General features: G+C 41.7%; 1 long non-coding RNA gene across 1 annotated transcript in view; it reads left to right on the top strand.

Annotated features, from left to right (window-relative positions):
• Positions 1–26,233, top strand: part of LOC106731478 (uncharacterized) — a 146,309-nt gene that overhangs the window by 55,235 nt on the left and 64,841 nt on the right. The window contains exon 2 of the long non-coding RNA XR_012896299.1: positions 3,314–3,717. This is a non-coding gene — a long non-coding RNA (uncharacterized LOC106731478). The remainder of the gene's footprint in view (positions 1–3,313; positions 3,718–26,233) is intronic.

Raw genomic sequence — 26,233 nt, 5'->3', positions numbered from 1 at the left:
CACCGCTATACGTTAAAAACCTACACCAAAATGTCTTCAGATGAATTAATAGCTCATGTGGCAATAGGAATATTTTGCATGTGTAATAGAGGCAGAGTGTACATTAGGACACATATCCATATATTCCACTTCAAAATGGAACTGAGCTTAATGTTCTGTTTGACTCTTTCTGCAGGTGCACTAGACTGTGAAGAGATTTAAACATTTTCTTGCTTAAAAAACAGCCTTATACCCCCTTCAAAGACAAAAAGTGAGACTTTCAAATCAATATAATTGACACAAATTCTTGTCCAGCATTGTATTTCTCCTTAGCCAGGTGGCTGAAAGGCACTCTGAAAATATTCTAGAGCTTTTTGAATTTGAAATTCATTTGTAAGCCACATAATTTAGCTCTCCCAGGTGACTAGAAGTTTTTGGCTGTAGTATTTTTGGCTGCACTGAGTTCACCAGCTCCAGTGGCATTTTCTTAGCAAATTGCATTTGACTCAAGTGTTCCTTTTTCAATTTGATGCTAGCATACTATCATCACCTCAGGCATAAATTAAACTATATGACTCAGTCTTTTACAAGGGCTATAAGGGTGTATCTAGACTACATGGCTCCATCGACGGAGCCATTTAAAGTAGTTTACTCGGCATAGTCAAAGAAGCAGGGATTTAAATAATCCCCGCTTCATTAAAATAAACATGTCTGCCGCGCTGTGCCGATGATCAGCTGATACAACACAGTGCGGTAGTCTAGATGCGGATCTGTTGGCAGGGGAAGCCTTTGACAACCGATCCCTTATGCCTCCTGAAAGACATGTAGTCTAGACACACCCTAAGCGATAAGCCTTCCCTATAGAAGCAATGGGTTCCCTGATTTCATTCATACCTGCTTTTATGTTTACTACCAAGTATAATTAGATCGTAAAGATTTCTGTTAACTCAAAATACAGTGTCAGAGGTATAGCCGTGTTAGTGTGTAACTTTAAAAACCAGGAGTAGTCCTCTGGCATCTTAGGCTATGTCTAGACTGCAAGCCTCTTTCGAAAGAGGCTTTTTCGAAAATTTCTTTCGAAAAAGCCTCTTTCGAAAGAGAGCGTCTAGACTGCAAGCAGTACTTTCGAAAAAGCAAGCCGCTTTTTCGAAAGAAAGCAGCGAGTGAGTCTGGATGCTCTCTTTCTAAAAAGCCCTGTTGGCATTCAAGAACGCCTTTTTTTGAAAGAGCACTTTCGAAAAAGGCGTTCTTCCTCGTGAAATGAGGTTTACCGCCGTCGAAAGAAAAGCCGCATTCTTTCGATTTAATTTCGAAAGAACGCGGCTGCAGTCTAGACACAGGTGATGTTTTTTCGAAAAGCTACTTTTTTCTAAAAAAACCCTGAGTCTGAACACAGCCTTAGAGATTAACCAAAATATGCAGAATCTGAGCTTTTGTGGGCAAAACCCACTTCATCAGATGAATTGGAGTGGAAAGAACAGAACCAAGTGTCCATGTGTGTGTGTTTTTTAATATATATATAAACAGCAGAAGTACCTGTCAATTGTAGGGATTTTTAAACATCATCTGAATCTACTGAAAGATGTTCAGAGCTAAATTTCAGAGACTAATTTAATCCAAATTTAAAAAATGAATGGTTTCAGTGTACAAGCAGGATGAAGAAGAATTAATAAATTGACTCTTTAGACAGGAATTATGCAGGAAAAGTCAAATAGCCAAAAGCACTAGCAAAATATCCATGTAAAATTAATTCCACTCAGTTTCTGCTGTACAGTATCATCTGTTATGGTCTCACAAGGTGATAAAGACACTACACTAGAATATATCAAGCATGGTGATTTCAACCTAGAGAAGTTAGATAGCCATTACATGACTATTCAATTATATGCATCAAATTTTAGCGGTTATACAACTTTTCGATAGGGGGCCAGGCTGGCAGCCAGGGTGCTCTGACCCCACTGTCAGGGAGCCCCTTGCTACTGCGTGCTGCTGCCTCTGATGTACATCCCACAGTGCCACAACCCATGGAGCAGCCCCTGTCTGGGGCCTGGACCTGCCACAGGCAGAGGCTGCTCCACGGCAACAGACCCCCTCAGACAGGTGCCAACGGGTGCCCCATGGACAGGGACTGTTGCTACCCCACACTGCATGGGGTGGCAGGCGGGAGCTGGTCCACAAGGGGAGATGGTTTAAAAAAAACACAATTACAAACAATCACAATTTGAAAAAACAATTTTATTAGAAACATTGGAATTCCAGGTACATCCCATTGTGGCAGCACAACCATACCCTGACCTTTAAGTTATGGTAAGAGGAAGCTGCATACCAAATGTGGAGGTTCTAGCTCTTCCTGTTGAACAAACAGACTCACAGATGGAGAGACAGGCAAACAGACTCACTTTTCTAAAATAGATAGTAAGAAGTTGAGCATTCTACTTAACAGCATCTGGCCTCAGAATTTAATGCTAATTATTTCCCTCAACTATTTGATAAAATTACAAGGACAAAGAAGTTAATTTCTTTGATCAAACAATAGCACCAATACACATAATCAAGGAGAGAAACACTTTCCTTATAGCGATCGTAGGATTGTGATAGCTAAAGCTTAGAAATAATGGGAAGTTTGATTTCAAGACCATTGATTGAAAAACATTGCGGAAATCTAGTTAGTGCTGTTTTGGCGAAGGATAGCTTTTGTGAAGATGGTGATTTGTCAGTTTCTCCTTCCATAAAACCAATAATCTAATGTAATTGCACCACTCCCATAAACACCTAATCACTCCACTGCAACGTTCAGTGTACTTTCCAAGAAATCACACAACTACTTTCAAGTAGATTAAGAACTCATTTGTTTTCATTATATCCCATTAGCTAGTTTGCCTGTTAAGAGTCCTAGAAATATGTTCTCTAAGGGATGGGAAAAAAATCAGAGAGAAAAATCAGATGCCATTCATATAGCTAATTTACTGCTTATTGCTCTGTCAGCCGGTATCTGTGCTCCTCTATTCAACAGCTGTAAAATGTTGCTAACTAACTTGGCTTTACAATTTTCTCAAATGCTCCTTAGCAACTTTTTATATACTAAGTAAGTGCTTTAGTTTGTGTAGTGTAGAGAGCAGTAATACAAAGTTAAGGTTCACAGTAATGATACACAATATTTGTTTATGAATTTCAGTTTAGTAAAAGAGTACCATTCAAAACAGTTAAGCGCTTGGCTTTATGCAAAAGGTGGACACTACTTCCTCTCTCCTCCCAGATATCTTGAGAATTATATTTTGAGAGCAAAATGTATGAGTGAGGGCTGAAAGTTTCGTTATGTTCCATTTAATCACAGGTCACTTATGGAGTAACACCATAAACCTTGTTTAAAGCATACAGTCAAGTTTATAGAAAAGAACAAAACTACATTACTTGTAACAAAAAGTTGCATTTGAAGAACTGCAGATTTGCTACCTACATTCCTCCTGCTATTTGGGTGACTGGACCACCTCATAGCTAACAGGGAAATGTATCAGACTGAAACATCTTATCAGCCAGATACGGTGGAGGGAAGTGGAGCCTACAGCAAGAGATGCAGAATTGCCACCTTACGGGTGGAGCAGCTGGTCTGTCCAAATTGCACATCCAGCCACAAGAACAACATATTGGAAAAGTCTCTTCCACCTGCTTCCAGAGCGTGACTCCAAAGTTTAGCTGTGACCAGGCTTTCCGAGGAGGTAGTTCTTAGTTTCCCTCAAGGTAAGTGGGAATTTGTCTCATCTCTGGAGTTAAATGCATTTCTAGACTGAAACAATCCATCCTTCTTTTTAGGAAGCAGTTGTGCTTATAAGCTATAGCTATTGTTTCCATCTTCTATTTTATGTGAAATGTTTGCCACCATCTATATGCATTCATCCAGACCTTTGTTTCATCTGCTATATTAATTTGCTTTGGGTTTCCAGAAACGTATTCTATTCACCCTGTCTACACTGCACGATTATTTCAGAATAAACTATTCCAGAAGAAATATTCCAAAATAGGTTATTTTGAAATAGCATGTGTACATTACAGGAAAGCCTGGAAACTAGTCTGAGGCAGGCTTCCCTAATGTGGACACGTCACCTCCATTTAGAGCCCCAAGAAGCACTGGGAAGTAATTACTTCGAATGGCCTGGGGGTGAAGCTATCATATATAGAATAGCCCAATGTCTGAGAGTCTGTAACACTGAAATGCTGGCTGTTCACTATGGGGGGCGCTGTTGCCTGAAATGCTGGCTGTTCCCTCTGGGCAGCGCTGTTGCCCGACTCACGTTCTTTGCTCCCCACCGTGGCGCTCGGCTGACTTCTGTGCCACTCAGCCGGGCCGCCATGGGGGAGCAAGTGGCACAAGCAGCTGTTTGGACCCCGTGCTCTCCATGCAGCTGAAGTCAGCCGAGCATCATGGCGGGAGGGGAAGGAGGTGGCGTGGTGACGTACATGGCCAGGGGGCGGGGCCTGGTCATGTATGTCATCGCCCCGCCCCGCTTCCCCTCCTGCCATGACTCTTGGCTGACTTTTGCGCTGCTCAACCAGGCCACTGCAGGGGAGCCCAAACAACCGCTTGCTCTGCTTGCTCCCCTGCGGCGTCCTGGCTGACGGCGCAGAAGTCAGCCGAGCGCCACGGCGGGAGGTGAAGGGGGGTGAGGTGGTGACATACACAACCAGGGGGCAGGGCCTGGACGAGCGTGCATCCCTGACGGAGACAGAGGAGAGCAGAGAGAGAGTGAGAGGCAGGAGGGGGAGAAGAGAAAGAGAGAGACGGAGAGAGAGGCAGAAGGCGGAGGAGAGCTGAGGGGGGGGAGGCAGTAGGAGGAGGAGAGAGAGAGAAAGAGACACGGAGCGAGAGACCGGAGGCTCAGGAGAAAACACCGACATGGAGGAGAGACCTGAAAATCCTGTCTTATGACGGGCTAATTGGCTAGTTTCTAAATAGCATTAGTGGAGTATTCACACTCTGCTATTCCGAAATAGCTGTTTTAGAAGTGGCATTATTCCTCGTGGAATGAAGTTTGCAAACACTGAAATAAGCCACCTATTACTTCAAAATTATTTCAAAATAATGGACTAGCTGTGTAGACACTCGCATAGTTATTTCGGAATAACGTCTGTTATTCAGAAATAACACTGCCGTGTACACGTACCCTGAGAGTGGCAAGATGCCTTGGCTAACAAAGGTGTACTCAATAGCAGCTCTGAAATATATTACCCTTCTGTGGAACAGTAGGCTTAGTTGACAAGGATAAGGATGGCCATTCCCTCCGCCCCCTTAAGGATATTAGTAATGCCATGTGCTATTGTTATTAGTGCTTCAGTGGCTGGCACTATTTATTTCTTTAACAATATAATGTGAGTATTGTAGTTTACAAAATAACATCTGCGGTCTTATGTGCTTAAGGCTAGACAAGGAACTTCTTACTCAGTTTCTATTTAAATCAATGGAAGCTTTCAGCAGCAACTTGACAGTTTTGTCCATAATAGTGTAGTTAACCTGGGGCAATAACATTCTATAATTACTGAGCCAATTTGAACTATGGTCTGTGAGCACTTCACTGGTGATTTGTTCAGGGTTGACTCCTCATCATTGCTCCTATACATCCGGAACCCTCACGACAAATAAAGTTGACTGCCTGGGGAGAAACAGTGGGGTTCAGGTCTGAAAATCCACAAATGGAGGCAGCTAAGCCAGTACCATTGATGTCATCTGATTTAGAATAGAAACCATGTCAGAGTACCCATAGCAAGTCGTTTTCATGCTGGTGGTGAAGTGCAGGAGTCTAGTACAATGTGATCTGCACTTATGGTAAAGTTGGAGAAACATGCGCAACCATCAGGTACCACTATTTTGAGTTTGACTCACCACCCCAAGAAGTGGGTACATAAAGTTCCCCATGGCATAAAAGGCAACTGTCAAAATACTTTTAGATAAGAACTTGCATGTTTCATGCCTTAAAGGATTAATTTAACTGCACAAGATGGCCTGAGATGGTATTAAAGACATACTACCAGGTAACAATTGAAACATAAGTGAAAAATCACTTCAATGGCACTGAGGAATCAGCTTCTGCTGCCAGTGGGTGGTAGGGAGTCATCTATTCTCCTCTCCCCCCGCCCATACTTCTCTGGAGTATCTGACATTGCTGCTCATGAGATACTGATGTCCTGCCTAAGAGAGGTGTCAGGAGTTCAAGGGAACATACCAAGATGGTTACAGTCATTCCTAAGAAGATATACCTCAAGTGAAGTGATGAAAACCTGCACTGCCACTGCTAGATCCCTCACCCCTGAAATCCCTCGGTCCTCTGTCAGAGCCTACTGAACAGCCAATAGATGAACTAATAAAGTGACTAGATGAAATTTTAATCTCTTTTCCATTCTTAAATAAAGCAGCATAGCTTTTTAAAACAAACTATTGGCAATTTGACTGCCTGACCTCTTTATTCTCCGTGCTATACAGAATAAACTGCATTAACTACTCTGAGTATCCTCAACCCTTGGAAAGATGAACCAGGTGCGGATAATCTGACCACAAGCACCTAAGATCTCTGGAAGAGTTTTGGTATCTACCCAAGCAGAGATGGATCTGGGCTAGCGTGAAAACTCCTTTAGGGCACCAGCGTTCTAAGCATCTTTCCAACTTTGGCAGTCTGATTAGATAGGTCCTCAGTCTTTAGGAGTCATCTGAATTAATTTTCTATGCCTGGACCCCATAGAAAGTATGAAAAATTGAATAACAGTTGGTTAAACAGCTCTTCATGTTCATTGTAGGTAGAATAATTCAAAATGATAAATCAGGGCTACTGTACTCTCGGCTGTAGAGATTAAAGGTATGAATGGCTGAGCATTTTCAGCTTCTATTTGACTTGAATGGGAGCAGAAGGTGTTCAGCACTTGGTGGGAGGCCTGATCTGCCTTGCACAATGAGACCTGACTGAAAGAGGTTCAGCTGCAAGCACTTCCTTTCAAGATGCAGACAGCTTGTACTAGTGGATCAAAACTCAGCATCCGCAGTCTTATTATCGAAGAAGAAGAGTTGAATTACCCATTTCAAAGACCAGCTTGAAGGTCTAAGCTTCAAGTTAATAGAACATCAACTTTAAGTATAGTTTTATCCCCCTATCCCTACGGCATTGAGATTGGATTAGAACATTTTCAAGACCCTGATTTGACTCTAATTTGGACAGTATTCTTTGATTAGGTGCAGAAGTTAAGGGTTTTATTTGAATGTATTCTGACTCTCGATAAAACCTGAGTTCAGTTTCAACTTACGTTTGCCTTGTAAACCAAGATAGCATCTGTACCTGAACCCCAAAAGCCTTAGCTTTAAGGGCATAATACTTCAGAATGAAGGGTCTATCTCTAAATATTAGCTATTCTAAGATATACCTTAATCACAATAGGCAATGCAAGTGTTTAACACAGGTTTAACACAGTAGGAAATTATCACGGCCAATTCTCATACATGTTTTCCCTCAGTTTAATTCTAGTTTTTCTTCTCATCAAGTGAGTTTGACATCTTCAACAAGCACCACTTAAACTGATATTATTGCACCTGGTTAGTGGGTTTATTGGCAGTTTGACAACATTCTGTGTCTACATTTGACCGGATTGCTTAGCTGCCAACAGCTCCAAAAAGAAACTTGTTCTAAGATGCAATAAGATACAGGCAATTATGCCACCACTCGAAAAAATGCCTTGAATCAAAAAGTGATCCCTTAAGTATCTGGGAAGGGAAAGCATTGCAAATAATCATTTGCTATAGCAAACAACATTTTATCTTTCATTGAGTGCAGCACAGAGATTGGCAAGAACCTTTTACGTAAATTGAAACATAGATGCAAGTTGGAAAATAGCTGCATGCTACCCAACAGCTTTTCATTATGTGCATTTCAATTAGTTTTGAAAAAATCTGGAAATAGGGCCCATTCTTCAAGTGGCTAAGAATAATTCCCTACATTCAGATGAGGTACTATCTGAGTCAGTCTTCTGAACTATTCAAAAGTCATGCAGAGGGAGTACCTAGATGAGATGTGGTAATTCACAAGCATGATGCTTTCTTAGGATTTCCAGAGCTTTAAGCTACCTTAAACTCCTCGCTGCTTTTGCAGATTCAGACTAACACGGCTACCCCACTGATACTTAAGCTACCTTGATTTTTTCTTTCTTGCTGAGGCAGAAATTTGCTGCTCCTGAACTGCGTGCAAATTAGTGCCACTGTTAGTCAGTCCAGCAAACTGTTCATGGCTCTGCTAGCCTTTTTCTTGCATTAACAGTGACACTGTGTGCCTCTCATTCCCAAACTCCATGGAAGAGCAGCGTCTGCAGTATCCAGTTCCTGTCACTGGCTAGTTACCGAAATGTCAAGTCTGATGCTTCTGAAGTGACAGAACAAGGCTTCTGACAGGAGAGAGGGTAGAAGAGGAGGCGAATGGGGCAGAGTGTTTATCCTGGTTATTGCACCCAGTGTAGCAATGCAGGCTGGGTGGGCTCTTGAGTGGACTAGGGCATACAGCACTTACCTAGGGAGCACAAGGTAATAGGTTCAAGCCCTACCTACCCTGGGAGCATCTGGACAGCCAACACAGGCTTTCCTAGGGCTGGACATGGCTCCTGCACTATGAACGCAGGATATGGGACCCTCCAGAGGTGGGGTGGGTTGTAGACTGGAGTCACCTATTTGACAGGTGATGTATGTGTGCAAGGAGCTCCTGGTTTCTTAGAGACCATATATGAGCTTTGTAGGCCAGGTGGCTGAATTGGAGGAGCTAAGGGAGGCCAAGAGGTATGTAGATGAGGCTTTCTGGGACACTGTAGAACTGTCCCACCTCCACCTCCAGGCAGACAACCTCTGTGCTGTTAAGGAGGATGAAAGGCTTCAGGGAAGGAGAGCAATCAAGAATGGAGCAGAGGGAAATGATCCCATAGTTGGGATCCTCCTTCCAGAGGATGTTATGGTATACCTCTGAGGGAGAGAACTCCAGTCATTAGGAAAAGGCGGGTGTTAGTAATGGGGGATTCGATCATTAGAAACATAGACAGCTGGGTTTGTGATGACCAGGAGAACTGTATGGTGACATGACTTGCCTGTCTGCTGCGAAGGCTGCAGGTCTCTTGAGATGTCTAGATAGGAGCTGGTGGTCGTGGTACATGTAGGTACCAATGAATGACATAGGGAAGGGTAGGAGAGAGGTTCTGGAGGCCAAATTTAGGCTGATAGGAAAGAGATTGAAATCCAGGACCTGTATGGTAGCATTCTCTGAAATGCTTCCAGTTTCCAGCTCCAGGTGCAGGGCCAGGGCCAGGTAGGCAGGCAGACTGAGCTTCAGAGTCTCAATGCGTGAATGGATGGGCTGTGGATGGAGACGATGGTGGAGAGAGAGGAGAGAGGAGGGTGAGGGTTTAGATTTATTAGGAACTGGGGAAACTTTTGGGATGGGAGAGCCTATAGAGGAAGGATGGGCTCCACCTAAACCAAAATGGAACTAGATTGCTGGCACTTAACATTAAAAAATTGTAGAGCAGTTTTTTTAAACTAAGAGACGGGGGAAAGCTGACGGTTGCAGAGGAGCACATAAATTGGAAAGAGACATCTCTTAGGGGAGGGTCTTTTAATAGAGATGCTCTATGTTCTCATCAGGAGGAGAGGATGGACATATGGGGCAAATCAGATGAGACACAATCAAATGAAAAAGAGTCTAACATCAGGAAATGGCAGACAGATAAATAGTGACATCTTCATATTGACTGGGTATACATCACCTCAGGACGGGAGACAGAAATAAACTTTCTTGATACCTTAAATGTCTGCTTCTTGGAGCAATTGGTTCTGGAACCCAGAAGGGGAGAGGCTATTCTTGATTTGGTCCTAAGTGGAGCACAGGATCTGGTTCAAGAGGTAAATATAACTGGGCCGCTTGGAAATAGTGACCATAATGTAATAAAATGTAATATCCGTGTGGTGGGGAAAACACCTCAGCAGCCCATTATTGTAGCATTTACTTTCAGAAAGGGGAGCTACACAAAAATGAAGAAGTTAAACAGAAATTGAAAGGTATTGTGACAAAAGTAAAATCTCTGCAAGCTGCATGGAAACTTTCCAAAGACACCATAATAGACACCCAACTTAAATGTATACCCCAAATTTAAAAAACACAGTAAGAGAATCAAAAAAGTGCCACCGTGTCTTAACAACCAAAAAATGAAGCAGTGATAGATAAATAGACATCTTTTAAAAAGTGGAAGTCAGATCCTAGTAAGGAAAATAGAAAGGAGCATAAACTTGGTCAAATTAAGTGTAAAAGTATAAAAAGAAAATCCAAAATGGAGTTTCAAGAACAGCTAGCCAAAAACTCAAAAAGCAATAGCAAAATGTTTTTTAAGTACATCAGAAGCAGGAAGTGGCTAAACAACCAGTGGGGTTTTTGGATGATCGAGATACTAAAGGAACACTGAAAGATGATAAAGACGTTGCAGAGAAGCTAAATGAATTCTTTGCTTCAGTCTTCATGGCTGAGGATATTGGGGAGATTCCCAAACCTGAGCCATTCTTTTTAGGTGACAAATCCCAGATTAAAGTATCATTAGAGGAGATTTTGGAACAAATTGATAAACTTAACAATAACAAGTCTCCGGCACCAGATGGTATTCACCCAAGAGTTCTGAAAGAACTCAAATGTGAAATTGCGGAACTATTAATTGTGGTTTGTAATCTATCCTTTAAATCAGCTTCCGTGCCTAATGACTGGAAGATAGGTAACGTGACATCAATATTTTAAAAGGGCTCTAAAGGTGATCCTGGCAATTATAGACCGGTAAGTCTACCCTCAGTACTGAGCAAATTAGTTGAAACTATAGTAAAGAATAAAATTGTCAAACACATAGTTGAACATAATTTGTGGGGGAAAAGTCAACATGGTTTCCGTAAAGGGAAATCATGCCTTACTAGTCTGCTAGAGTTCTTTGAGGGGGTCAACAAACATGTGGACAAGGGAGATCCAGTGGATATATTAGATTTCCAGAAAGCCTTTGACAAGGTCCCTCACCAAAGGCTCTTAAGTAAAATAAGTTGTCATGGGATAAGAGGGAAGGTCCTTTCGTGGATTGATAACTGGTTAAAAGACAAGACACAAAGGGTAGGAACAAATGATAAGATTTCAGAGTAGAGGGATGTAACTAGTGGGGTCCCCCAAGGGTCTGTCCTGGGACCAATCCTATTATTTATTAATGATCTATAGCAGCTGTGGCCAACCCGCTGCTCATGAGCCGCATGCAGCTCTTCCCCTCCCTTAAAGTGTGGCTCACGAAGCCTCTCCCGTAGCTCGTGAAGCTGCCCCTGTGCCTCTAGAAACAGCCCCCGGTTCCCTGAGCTCACCGGGTGCTGGGGAGCTGTCCAGTGTAGTGAAGCAAAATGGCTTCAACCTGAGGGTTTTTTTGTTCAACTATGTTTTCCTCCCGTCTCTTTGTGCTATATGCACACCTATTTTGGCTCTTTGCCTGTAACGGGTTGGCTACCCCATCCAGAAAAAGGGGTATACAGTGAGGTGGCAAAATTGGCAGATGATGCAAAATTTGAAAACTGCTGAAGATAGTTAAGACCAAAGCAGACTGTGAAGAGCTTCAAAAAGATCTCCCCAAATCAAAAGTGATTGGGCAACAAAATGGCAAATGAAATTTAATGTGGATAAATGCAAAGTAATGCACATTGGAAAAAAATAATCCCAACTATACATACAATATGATGGGGACTCATTTGGCTACAACTGCTCAAGAGAGAGATCTTGGAGTCATTGTGGATAGTACTTTGAAAACATCCACTCAATGTACAGTGGCAGACCAAAAAGCAAATAGGAATCATTAAAAAAGGGATAGAGAATAAAACAGAGAATATCTTATTGCCTCTATATAAAAACATGGTTCGCCTACATCTTGAATACTGCATACATTGTGGTCATCTCATCTCAAAAAGATATATTGGCATTGGAAAAGGTTCAGAAAAGGGCAACAAAAATGATTGGAGGTTTGGAATGGGTCCCATATGAAGAGAGGTTAAAAAGACTTGGACTTTTCAGCTTAGAAAAGAGGGGTATGTCTACACTGCCTCCCTAGTTCGAACTAGGGTGGCTAATGTAGGCATTTGAAGTTGCAAATGAAGCCTGGCATTTAAATATCCGGGGCTTCATTTGCATCTTGCTGGGCGCCGCCATTTTTAAATCCCCCTTAGTGCGGACTCTGTGCCCGCGGATACACACGGCACGGAGTAGGTAGTTCAAATTATAGATCCTAATTTGAACTACCTTCTCCATGCCGCGTGTAGTGGCGGGCACGGAGTCCGCACTAAGGGGGATTTAAAAATGGCGGCGCCCGGCAAGATGCAAATGAAGCCCGGGCTATTTAAATGCCAGGCTTCATTTGCAACTTCGAATGCCTACATTAGCCACCCTAGTTCGAACTAGGGTGGCAGTGTTGACATACCCGAGGAGACTAAGCGAGGAGATGATAGAGGTCTATACAGTCATGAATGGTGTGGAAAAAGTGAATAAGAAAAATTATTTACTTATTCCCACAATATAAGAACTAGGGAGCACCAAATGAAATGAATAGGCAGCAGGTTTAAAACAAACAAAAGGAAGTTTTTCTTCACTCAGTGCACAGTCAACCTCTGAACTCCTTGTCAGAGGATGTGGTGAAGGGCAGGACTTTAACAGGGTTCCAAAAAGAGCCAGATAGATTTGTGGAGGTTAGTTCCATCAATGGCAATTAGCCAGGATGGGTAGGAATGGTGTCCCTCTGTTTGTCTGGAAATAGATGACAGAAGAGGGATCACGTGAGGATGACCCGTTGTGTTCACTCCCTCTGGGGCATCTGGTATTGGCCACTGTTGGCAGATGGGATACTGGGCTAGATGGACCGTTGGTCTGACAATTATGGCCATTCTTATGTTCTTACGTTTTTAACTGTCCTGGGGCCTGACAATTTGAAATGGCTCCAGGCCCCTTTCAACAGCTGCCAGAGCGCTGCGCTGCACACTCCTCGCAGCTTTAAGGTATGGGTGCGTGGGGTGCTCTGGGCTGAGGGCTGACTGCTCCCGGCACTGCCCCTTCCACCTGAGACCCTCCCCTTCCAGGAGCACAGAGCCAGGCTCCTCAGACCGTTCCCAGGAGCCCAACGTTTTGGTTGGCTCCCCTGGACAGAACACACACGAGCCTGCCGGCTGAGCTGAGAATGCACACCGCACTGTACTGTAATGCGCAGAGATGGATTTCCAATAAAACAAGCATACATTTATTAATAAATAATGCAGCTGTAAGTGATACTGAGCAGGTAGAATAGAAGGAGAAACAGTTACAAAGCCAAACGAAAAGTATAATACACTTCTAAGAGACCACATGTAAATTTCGAGGTCCCCAATCTGTCTAAAGCTGCTTTTTCACCTATAGCTACTTCTGACCTTTCCCAATACCCATAATTGGGAATCATCCATTCATATATGCAAAGAGCACTGGCCTCGGATCTCTGAGCAATGGATAACAGAGGGGATTTCTCCCTTTTATTTGTAATTCACGAAACCTTTGACACACATCCTGCTATTTGTGCTCCAGTGAACAGACACCATGCTGCTCCCATTGATTCAGATGCAAATAAAACTTTCACTCTCTCTGGCTTTCACCTGTCAGGTAAATCAAAATATCTACTTCAGACTTGTTCATCAACTCTGCCTCCAAAATAAACTTTGTTCCCGTGCCCATACATAATTCTTTACACACCACTGGAACACACCTTGTGCAATGTTGGTGACAATGTGTCACCAGCTTTGATTTGATATTTCACATGATGCTCTTCATACATAAAGACCACGGTAGCAACATGTTAGGTCTAGTGGGTGTGTCAGACCTGGTGGGAGTTCCAGGAAAGACTGTCCCTGAGGAGTTCAGATGGTCATTGAGTATTCAGCTCCTGTTCACATCAAGAATATATTTTGACATAGCTGTCCCAGGTTAGTTTATTTGCATCCCAGTACGGTCAGCTCATAATGACCATGCAATACTTCCCAGTCATGTTTCACCTACAATAAAGTACAGATTAACCTCCACCCACACACACACACACACACTGGATTTTACATTACCTAATCTTTGAGTCTCTTGGGAAGTACCTAATCTTTTGTTCATGTATTGATTATTTAAAATCCCTTCCTATGACTTTGGGGTAGGTTTGGGGGGGAAACTGGCACACACTCAGGCTGTGTCTAGACTGGCAAGTTTTTGCGCAAAATCTACACTGGCCACTTGAATTTCCGCAAGAACACTGATGATCTCATGTAAGATCGTCAGTGTTCTTGCGGAAATACTATGCTGCTCCCGTTCGGGCAAAAGCCCTCTTGCACAAATCATTTTGTGTAAACAGCACAGTAAAACAGCCAGTGTAAACAGCACAGTACTGTTTTGTGCAAAAAAGCCCTGATGGCTAAAATGGCGATCGGGGCTTTTTTGCGCAAAGCCACATATAGATTGGCCACAGACGGTTTTCCGCAAAAAGTGCTTTTGCGGAAAAGCGTCCTGCCAATCTAGACGCAATTTTCTGAAAATGCTTTTAACGGAAAAGTTTTCCATTAAAAGCATTTCCAGAAAATTATGCCAGTGTAGATGTAGCCTCAGGGTATGTCTACATTACAGATACCACACCAGTGTAGCTATATCACCATAGCTGTGTTGGTATAACCCCAGAATGCAAATGCAGCCTACAGGGACAGAAGTTGGGGTTTCCCCCACTGGAGTAGGAGCATCCCCTTCCCCTAGCTACACTGATAGAAACATTCTTTCACTGACATATTTGCATCTGTGCTGGGAGTTAGGCTGGCATAATTATGTCATTTAGGGGGGTGTTTTTTTCAGAGCTATCTATCTCAGCCTGATGTGTAAGTGTGTTAGCCAAGCCTCATTGTTGGGAGGGGCTAGATGAAGGAATTGGCAAGTTAGAGGTGTAGGTAGGGCCCCACAGACACACATACAACACACTCACCACAGGTGGGCTGCCCATATTATGCATCCTACTGGACCAGATGCTGCTCACCATGATGGGTGTCACAACACCACTCACATTTGGCCAGCACATCATGGCCAGCCCAGCCCAGCCGCAGAGAATGTGTTGGAAGGCTGTTTGTTTTTATTCATGAGAAGGTGGGGCCCTCGTAAATGTCTTTTTCCTAAGGCCCCCACAGGGAACTAATCTGGTCGTGTTTTAGGGCATTGCAAATAAGGGGTTAATTAAATATCTTCACAGGCAGCTTATCCAGTTTGTTTGTTAGCTCACAATCATCAGATAGCCAACTGTCTGAAGGCTGCATTTAAAAAAAACCTCTTTCAGGTCTGCATTTAAACCAAAGCCATACTTCTTGACTAACTGTGGCAGACTGTCTGCCCCAAGACAGTTTTCAACCCACAGAAGACCCAAAGACCCAGAAGACTGGAGACCATCACCATATTATTACAAAAGCATGACTTAATTACTCATTTGAGAAGTGATTGTCTAGGAAGGAGTACTGCTGAAAGGGATTTAGCGGTCATAGTGGACCACAAATTAAACATGAGTCAACAATGCTAGACAGTTGCAAAAAAAGTAAATATGATTCAGGGATGCGTTAACAGGAGTGTTGTGAGCAACACATCAGAAGTCATGCTTCCGGTCTACTCTGAGGTGATTAGGTTTCAGTTGGAGTACTGTGTCCAGTTCAAGAAACGTGGAGAAATTGGAGAAGGTCCAGAGAAGAGTAACAAAAAGGATTAAAGGTCTAAAAAACATGACAGCTGCATCTAGACTGGCATGATTTTGTGGAAATATTTTTAACAGAAAAGTTTTTCTGTTAAAAGTATTTCCGCAAAAGAGCGTCTAGATTGGCATGGATGCTTTTGCGCAAAAAGTGCAAGTATTCTTGCGCAAGAGGGCTTTTTCCCAAGCGGGAGCGTGAAAGTATTTGCAGAAGAAGCATTGAATTCTTACATTAGAATGTCAGTGTTCTTGCGCAAATTCAAGCGGCCAGTGTAGACAGCTTTTGCGCAAAATCTTGCCAGTCTAAATGCACCCGACCTGTTAGAGAATACTGAAAGAATTGGGCTTGTTTAGTTTAGAAAAGAGAAGACTGAGGGTACGTCTAAACTACATGCCTCCGTCGACGGAGGCATGTAGATTAGTGTATTCGAAAAAGGGAAATGAAGCCGCGATTAAAATAATCGCGGCTTCATTTAAATTTAAATGGCTGATCAGCTGTTTGTCGGCTGATCGGGGAAGTCTGGACGTGCCGCGGTCACAAACCTGGTTTGATGAGGCATACCTGCGCCGATCAAGAAAGCCGTCCAGACTGCCCCGATCAGCCGACAAACAGCTGATCAGCCATTTAAATTTAAATGAAGCCGCGATTATTTTAATCGCGGCTTCATTTCCCTTTGCCGATCTGTCTATTCTACATGCCTCCGTCGACGGAGGCATGTAGTCTAGACACACCCTGAGAGGGGACATGATAATGGTTTTCAAGTATCTAAAAGGGTGTTATAAGGAGGAGGGTGAAAAAATGCTTTCCTTGGCCTTTGATGATAGGACAGGAAGCAATGGGCTTAAACTGCAGCAAGGAAGGTTGAGGTTGGACATTAGGGAAAGCTTTCTAACGGTCAGGGTGGTTAAACACTGGAATAAATTGTTTACGGAGGTTGTGGAATTTCCATTTCTGGACATATTTAAGAGCAGGTTTGATAGACATCTATCAGAGATGATCTAAACGGTGCTTGGTCTTGCTGTGAGGGCAGGAGACTGGACTCGATGACCTCTCGTGATCCCTTCCAGTTCTAATGTTCTATGACTTTATGACTGGTAAATCCAGAGATAGAGTAAGTGAGTGAGGCCCAGTTAGGTTTATTCCCATACAAGTCACCCTCAGTGAAACAGGATTTGTTTAGACAACTTAATACAAAATAATTGTGAAAAACTGAAATTTATGGTTGCACCAGCATCAAGCTGTTATTCTGACCACAAGTGCTGCACCTCATTTCATGGCAATATTAGTATTGGTATCTTTAAGAAAGGCCCTTCTACATCTGCTCAGTTACCCGTGGCTATATTTGAAACACAGAAGTTATTTGGTAAAACCAAGGAAGAATATTTGAGATAGATAATAGACTACAGTGAATTTGGACATCTTATGCTTTTAAGAATCATATGCATCAGGTATTCTCTACTTTCCCAGGATACACAGCGCCTAGATAGGTAGCATTGCAAATTCTTATTTGAATAAAGCTGGAGTTTCCTTTCAATCAGGCAATATCATTTGTCTTTTGCAACTTGGAAGAGCAACATATTGGCATGTATTCATATAAGGATTGTGTTCCATTTAAGAAATGGAATATTTAAAATATGTAATGATTTCAGCATAAACGTAACAGAAAGTTTAACTTTAGTTTTATTAGACAAAATTGTAACTACAACTCTATGGAAAACTTCATTATTGCTTCTCAGTTTTCAAAGGGCCCTTTTATTGAATCAGAATTACTTATGGAGAAGTGTAATCATGTTTGAAGTGTTTTTAAATGAAGATGTTATAAATAGGTAGATTGCTCTGGACTTGATTTACAATAGAGAAGTTGTAACAGATAGAGAGTTAAGGCCTATGGAGACCTCAATCATTTTTCAGAAAAACTCTGTTTTTAATCACATCTTTGTCACCACTAAATTTAGTTCCAGCATGTGAAGGAAAGTAATTTAACTTAAGACTTCATCATTCTCTTAGAAGCCACCATACGTTCATCGCAGCCCAAAGAAAATCCAGGATGGTATAGGTTTTTTTCACCTCCAAACCTTCATCACTTAGTTTTGCTTGGATTCTCTTGGATAGAAGTCTTCTTGGAGCAGTCACCACCAACATTCATTCTTCTACATCTGTTCAGTTCCATGTACATGTAATGTCTAATTCAGACTCATTCACTTTAGTTTTACCCAACTAACTCATAAGTGGCAAAATTTTCGGCGGCAGTCTAAATTTTCTGAAGTGGCAAGTAATTATGGTTGTCATAGTTTCCGGGTGTATTGCCAAGAGGCAATGGTTCTTCCCATAAGGGATCTGGAGGCAATAAGCACACAAATTGGGTGAAGGCTTAAAGATTTTACTAAGCAAATATTAAGGTAAAGTACAATGCTTAATAGTACAGTAAAGTACAATGAAGCAAATCTTAGAATAAAAAACAGTACCTATTAAGCCTAAGCAAATCTTAGAATAAAATGCAATGCTTATCAAGAAAGCACAATGCTTATTAAGCCTAAGCAAACCTCAGAATAAAATGCAATGCCTACGTCCCTTCTGCTGCCGGGAACCCCCTGAAGAGGGACAGCGGACGGACCCTAGTGGCCGGTACATAGGCTTCAGTCTATGCCGAGGTTCCAATGTTAAGAACATCCCTGGCACTTATATACTGTTGGATCTACAGTAATCACCCTTGTTGTTTTGAGAACCTAACAAGATCGTTGATACAGTGCATATTTTCCCAGATCCAAAAATTAGCTTGTTGATACTGCATACTTTCCCAGGCCAACTGATTAGCATTATCAGGTGGGAAACATTCAGCATAGATAGCTATGTGATCTTCTCAAGTGCTCCTGCACTCCCATGCTAGGTGGCTGGCCTTGGGACCAGTCCCAGAACTTGTTGAAAGTCACTGTACCATCTTGAGCAAACAGCTAACTCTTTGGCTACTTCTAGACTGGCATGATTTTCCGCAAATGCTTTTAACGGAAAGGTTTTTCGTTAAAAGCATTTGCGGAAAAGAGCGTCTAGATTGGCACGGACGCTTTTCCGCAAAAGCACTTTTTGCGGAAAAGCGTCCGTGCCAATCTAGACGCTCTTTTCCGCAAGAAAGCCCCGATCGCCATTTTCGCCATTGGGGCTTTTTTGCGCAAAACAATACTGCGTTGTCTACACTGGCCCTCTTGCGCAAAAAGCATTTGCGCAAGAGGGCTTTTGCCCGAATGGGAGCAGCATAGCATTTCCGCAAGAACACTGACACTCTTACATGAGATCGTCAGTCTTCTTGAGGAAATTTAAGCGGCCAGTGAAGACAGCTGGCAAGTTTTTCCGCAAAAGCAACTGCTTTTGCGGAAAAACTTGCCAGTCTAGACGCAGCCAAATTTGAGAATAACAAAAGAATAATAAGAAGCACAAAGCACAAATGGCTGCCTAGAGCATCCAAGCCTGACAGGAGATGTAGGCATAAAAGGAATGATTGTGGTACACCAGCTAATTTCCTCAACCTCACCATCGTCTTCCGCATTTCCACTACGCTGGGTATTTAGCTTGACACTTTGAGAGGTGACCAATCTCTCTGCCCAGGTCTACACTAGGGAGTTATGTGCAAAACAACAAGCAAAACATCCACACTACCAAGTCTATTATTTCAAAACAAGGGACTGGTTATTTCAAAATAATAATTCCTGCTTTCCATGAGGAATAATACTTCTTTCGAAATAGCAATAGTGTGGACACTTCACTGCTGTTATTTTGAAATAACTACTCCTCAAAGTCATTCACAGTAATTACTCCCCAGTGCTTCCTGGGGCTCTAAAGCTGTGTCTACACAGCAGTGTTAGTTCAGAATAATTGACTTTAAATAATCTAGTAGCACCTTACAGGCTAACAAAACATGTAGACGGTATCATGTTTTGTTAGTCTTTAAGATGCTAATTGACTATTTGTTTTTAAAGTTTTTCCAGTTACAGACTAACTGGGCTACCCCTCTGAAGCTTTTAAATAATGTAGCCCGTGTGTACACTACAAGCAGTCATTTCGACATAAAGTCGAAATACTGTTGAGCTGGAGGACTTCTTACTCTGACTCATGTAACCTTCATTTTACGAGGAGTAAGGAAAGACGGAGCAAGACTGCGCTCTCGGACTTCCTACTGTGTAGACAGCACCAAAGCCGAAATAAGCTATTTTGACTTACGCTATGCAGTTGACATAGCTCAAGTTGCATAGCTTATTTCGGCTTTCGCCTTGCTATGCATACATGCCCTAACTCCAGATAGCACGTCCACATTAAGGGAGCCTGCCTTGGACTAATTTCGAGGCTTCCCTGTAGTGTGGACATGCTATTTCGAAATAGTTATTTCGGGAGTTATTATTCCAAAATAAGTTACTTCAAAATAATTTCCCAGTGTAGACAAGCCCTCTGACTTCTAGCTGAACATGCAGCTCAGCAAGTCTCAGATTCAAGCACAATGTACCAAAAAAGAAACTTTTAAAAGTAGTTGCCTGTTTTTTAAAAAATATTTGCTTATATTCTTATTCTGTGCAGGGGGTAGGAGTGAGGGAAAGGAGTGGGAATTGAAATGTTCAATAGCAATACAATGCTTAGTTCCATTGTAAAACTTGCCTTTGTTTAATACAGAACTCGTGGTTTTATTTGTGTCAGTCTCTGGGGTACTCTAGTTCCCAGTTCCAATCAGAGGGAGAACGAGCTACAGTTTGCAGCACTGCTTCCCATTCAGCATTTGAAATGAAAAAAAAAAGTTAAATTAGAAAGGAAGCAATAAAACTTTACAGAGATATCCACAGGTGTTTTAAACAGTCAATTTCAGCAATGCCAACTGCAGCAGAACGGATTGGTTACTTCATATGTTTCACCACCAGATGGCCTTGTTTAAGTATAAACTAAGCACTGTCATTCTGAAAGCATGTAATTCAAAAGATAGAAAGGGATGTAATCTCATTTATGTGATTACTATGATGATTAGGTAGGAGGAACAAGTAGAGACGTACAGAGAATCTGGAAACTTGCTGCACCCCTACACAAGGTTCGTTTCCTCTCTGCTCAATTCAATTCAGGGAGCTAAGTACAATGTGATTTTTGAGCTAATCTAAGTCAAGAACTAATCACACTGGCCTTAACAAGGCATCGTTCATAGCCTATGTTGCCCAGGTTCCCCTCACAATTTTGCTAATAGACCCTTAAGTCTGATTGGTGGCATCTCCTTCAGTCTTGGACATAATTTAAATCTATTTTTCCTATTGTCTAGTGCATGTTTTGGGCTACACATCAATAGTATCTTGATGTGCTGGCTCATCTTGGTTTCATCTGTGACTTAAATGAAGAGTCCCAACTCAAGTCCTCCACATAAAGGTGATCATGGACCGATCTGCCACACGACTAAGCCTTAATGAAAGCTCTAGTGCTTCCTTACATGAGCTTGTCATGCTCCCTCTCAGGCGTGAATGTCTATCTGCCCGTTATATGCTGTGACCCTCTGAGAAAACTGGCTGTGTTTCTCCCACTAGGTATCTACAATCAAATGCTAACAGTTAAATGTTGATGCGTGAAGCAGCAACTTTACCCATTACTACTCAAAACCATCTCATTTAAGTTTAGCTCAGAAATTGAGGAATTAGTAAGAGTTTCAGGAGGACAAAGTGTTTCAGCCTTATAATAAAAATAAGAAGTATTCTATATTATCTGCCCATTGTCTCAGCAAGTATTCATTGTCTCAATTCAAGTATTTATTGGTTCAACCACAATAGGCCTGAAATGGATGAGAAAACCACCTTAAACAATCATGGCTCTTAATTACTATTTGCTATTTGGAGAAAACATATTGAATATATGAATGACGTCATAAGCTTGTTATTGACTGAGCATTTGGATTAAGATTTAACCATCGCATTTATATCTATTCAAATGTCATGTGGGAGAGTGTTAACTTAGGTGTCACAAGTTAATAAAATTAAATAGCAGCTATATCCCTACTATGTATTCTCTAGGATCATCAAAAACCGCAAGAGAAAGGGTTCTGTGCAATTTATACAATTGGTTTCATTATTATTATTATAGGACATTTGTTTGAGTTGAGGATGTTTTCACTCTTTTCCCATAACTGAATTCATTTGATACAAATTAAAGCCATTTAAAATGTGGGCTGGAACAGTGTTTGCATTTTTCTTCAGAACAGTTTGTGCCCTAGCCTTAAGGAAATTGTTGTAGTTAAGCATTTCAGTTCCATGAAATATGTTTTTAATAGAAAAAAAAATCTCATTAACAAACACTAAGAGACTTATCTTCACGCCCTTTAAATTAGACATGAAATAACCTCTGACCCTTCAGTTCAAATTAATAAACTCCTACAATAGAAGATAGAGACAATTCATTTTTCTTTGCTCGTTGTTCTAATGGAGATCGGTTCATCTATATTTAGAAAATACAAAAAAGCAGAATTGCTAAGTATGGATTATATAGAGCTCTGTGACAAATTTCATTTACAATAAAGAGTATCCCATAACAGGCGACCATCAGTCTTGCAGAAGAGTAATTTTCAAAAGGTGCGACAACAGATAAAAGGCCATTGTTGACCACGTTCAGATATTCCTTTGCTGATCCTATAAAGTAGGGGAAGTCTGACACAAATCCACTTTCACCTCTGCTTCAATAACACAGGCCAGCGGAATACTACATAATGAAATTCATATCTGCATTCCACCAGCCACTGTCTTGTTAACTGGAGAACATGTTCTTGTTCTTTTTAAGCTGAAAGGGAAACCAAACAGTAATTTATTTATTTATTGCCATAGTGGAATGGAATTAATACAATTAGTTATACTTAACAGCACTGGATTACTCAGACACTATACCACCTTGCTTATATGCATTCACAAAAGTTAAGCTAAGGGAAACTACAGAGTAAGTTTAACATTTTATGTTGCATTTTGATTTGTTACAAGCAGTTTAAACCAGTAGAATTGGTTTTGAATGTAACTATTTGCCAAGATTTTTAAAAGTTTGATTATTCCTCAATACGTTCGAGTTTTATAATTAGAGATCTGAAGCACTTCCTGCCCAAAATATTTTATCAAGCTAGCACAGAATGTTATTTGTTTGATATTTCATGCTCAAGGTGCCTTTAATTAAAAAGAAATCATTGAAATGAAATACACTTATTTTGGTTCAAGGATCAAGATCTACTTCAATAAGCAAACAGAAAATTCCAGCGTTTGCATCAGATTTTGTAGGAGGACACACAAGCAGCAAAGGGTTTCATAGAACAGTTATCACTTGGATCACCATGACATTATTTGAGTATTGCACATAAATTTTATTAGCTGCTAACGTGAGAAGTTGGCAGCATTATAATTTAGTAGGTTAGTTAGCTTCTAAACTGTGCACAGAGAAAGCGCATACTTTGGGTCTAGAGCATGAAGTCTGGAAGATCTCTAGGGGTATGTCTACACTACCACCCTAGTTCGAACTAGGGTGGTTAATGTAGGCAACCGAAGTTGCAAATGAAGCCCGAGATTTGAATTTCCCGGGCTTCATTTGCATCTTGCCGGGCGCCACCATTTTTAAATGTCCGCTAGTTCGGACTCCATGCCCGCGGCTACACGCGGCACGGACTAGGTAGTTCGGATTAGGCTTCCTATTCCAAACTACCGGTACACCTCGTTCCATGAGGGCACGGAGTCTGAACTAGTGGACATTTAAAAATGGCAGCGCCCGGCAAGATGCAAATGAAGCCCAGGAAATTCAAATCCCGGGCTTCATTTGCAACTTCGGTTGCCTACATTAACCACCCTAGTTCGAACTAGGGTGGTAGTGTAGACATACCCTAGTTTAGTTACTGATTTGCTTTCTAAGGCCATGTTTTCACTAAATGGAAGATTGATGATGCTGTGATCGACCTTCCAGAGTTTGATTTAGCAAGTCTAGTTAAGATTCATTAAATTGAACCCAGAGGGCACCCCCGCCGGCAGTCAGTACTCCTGCTTTTGTGAGGAGTAAAAGAAGCCAATGAGACCATTTGCTCCCATTGGCCTCCCAGGCTATGTCTAGACTGCAAGCCTCTTTCGAAAGAGCCTCTTTCGAAAGAGAACGTCTAGACTGCACGCGGAACTTTCGAAAGAGCAAGCCGCTTTTTCGAAAGAAAGCAACCAGTGAGTCTGGATGCTCTCTTTCGAAGAAGCCCTATTTACATTCAAGAACGCCTTCTTTCGAAAGAAGCACTTTCGAAAGAAGGCGTTCTTCCTCGTGAAATGAGGTTTACCGCCGTCAAAAGAAAAGCCGCGTTCTTTCGATTTAATTTCGAAAGAACACGGCTGCAGTCTAGACGCAGGTGAAGTTTTTTCGGAAAAAGGCTACTTTTCCCGAAAAAAACCCTGAGTCTGGACACAGCCCCACTGTGGGGATGGCAAGGAACCTCAAAACAAGGTATGTCAGCACCAGCTAAGTCATTAATGTAGCTGGAGTTGCATATCTTGATTTGATGTTTCCTTTTAGCATTGACCTGGCCTAATATGGGAAAGACATTTTGGCAATGCGTGGAACAGTTATGAGTGCCTCTGTTTTGTGGGTCTGACTTGAGAGCTCTCAAGTTAATTTTTTTTATTTTTGCAGTCAACTCCCATATAAGTCAATGAAATTTAGTAGTACTCAGCTACCATGAAGGTCTGTTTTGAAGAGCAATTTCCAAAACTCAGCACCCTCTGCTCTCATTGATATCAATACTGCTACTACTACTACTACTACTACTACTACTACCACCACCCGACTCCTACACAGCAGCTTTCATCAGCAGATCTCAACGTGTTTTCCAAGGATTTAGTACAGTACCTACAAATCAAGCCTTTAATCTGTGCCTCAATTTTTCTGTTTGGCAACATTGATTTGCTTCCCAGGGGATGTTTCAAGAATTAATGAGGCTGTATCCTCCTTCATGCAGGAGTTGTAGCCTTTGGGCAATTAAGAACTACAGCATTGGTCCCTTATCAAATTAAGGTCAATTCATTTTCTAATATGAAGTCACATGCATAAATGAATAGCCTTTGCTAGTCAATATGACTGTTCCCTTGGGCTTCTATCAACTCTATCCATATTCCAACAACGTAAGAGCATTTATAAAAATTACTTTTTATCCAAGATTTGTTGGGGGAGAAAACCTCCAAAAATAATGCAGGATGTAATGTGGCCACAAGTAGGTGGCTTAGAAGTGGTAACTCTCCATGCATGCATTTTTAGCCTTTTCTACATGCAGACCAGCAATAACTGAATGCTATCACAAGCAAGTTAGTTTTCTTGGCTTTGTTCCTAGTGCAAAGGTGTTCCACAAATGTCTAGCAATTAGCCTCACAGCTGGTGGTAACTGACATATTTTATGCTGTCTGAGATGGCCAGAAAGATGTTTCAAGCTCCATGCTCAAACTATTGTCTTCGCAGAGATGTTATCCTCCAAATGGAGTACGTTAAACAAACAACTAAATAAGTATTGCCAAAGTCCATGTTTTATCTACCCTGTAGACCAAGTTTCTCAGCTATTGAGGTGTGAACTAATAGTTTGCAATAGCTCCAGACACAAAGTACCAGCCAGAAACATGGAGTCCGGAACTCACACCCAGATTAAACAGAATAAAATAGAAAGCATAAGCTTCAGAGCAGTGAATGTGTTGCTTAAAATCCACTTGCTCCAAGGGCTCCCTCTTACTCCCATTAAAATAAAATAAGAACCTTCCGTATTGCTTCTCAAATTCCATTATTCTCATAGTTATCTGTTTTAAGCAGAGGTTTCTCTCAGCCACCTGTTTTTAGACATGAGACTTCTAACATTAACCGAATGTTATTTCCCTGGCCAGAACTTTATTAAATCTTTGGAAGATTTACGGACTTTGAGAACTCTACCTAGTTTTGGCCATGCTACAGTTACATCTGTTGCAAAGACAAATGGTGTTCTGCACACAGATTTTTATGTATGAGTTGCTATGTGTTGCATTGTTGAAACTAGCAACCAGTACAAATGAAAAGAAACTGACGTCAGTCTTGCAGCAGTGGTTCATCTTCTCCCAAACTTAAATGAAAATCAGCTTCAATGTCGAAGTTTGTCAGTGAATTTTCGTAATTACTATAACAGCACAGGTTTTCCGAAAAGGAAGGTGAAATTTAGCAGCTCTGAAAGGCCTTCAATTCTCTTACAAGGTGGAATCATAGAATCATAGAACTGGAAGAGACCTCAGAAGGTCATCAAGTCCAGCCCCCTGCTCTAGGCAGGACCAATCCCAACTAAATCAACCCGGCCAGGGCTTTGTCAAGCCGAGACTTAAACACCTCTAGGGATGGAGACTCCACTACTTCCCTAGGTAACCCATCCCAGTGCTTCACTACCCTCCTAGTGAAATAGTTTTTCCTAATATCCAACCTGGACCTCTTGAGAGGCTTAATTTGTGTTCTCAGAAC

The sequence above is a fragment of the Pelodiscus sinensis genome, chromosome 17 (assembly GCF_049634645.1).
Source record: "Pelodiscus sinensis isolate JC-2024 chromosome 17, ASM4963464v1, whole genome shotgun sequence".
Lineage (NCBI taxonomy): Eukaryota > Metazoa > Chordata > Testudines > Trionychidae > Pelodiscus > Pelodiscus sinensis.
This window is presented reverse-complemented; position numbering and strand designations above follow the sequence as displayed.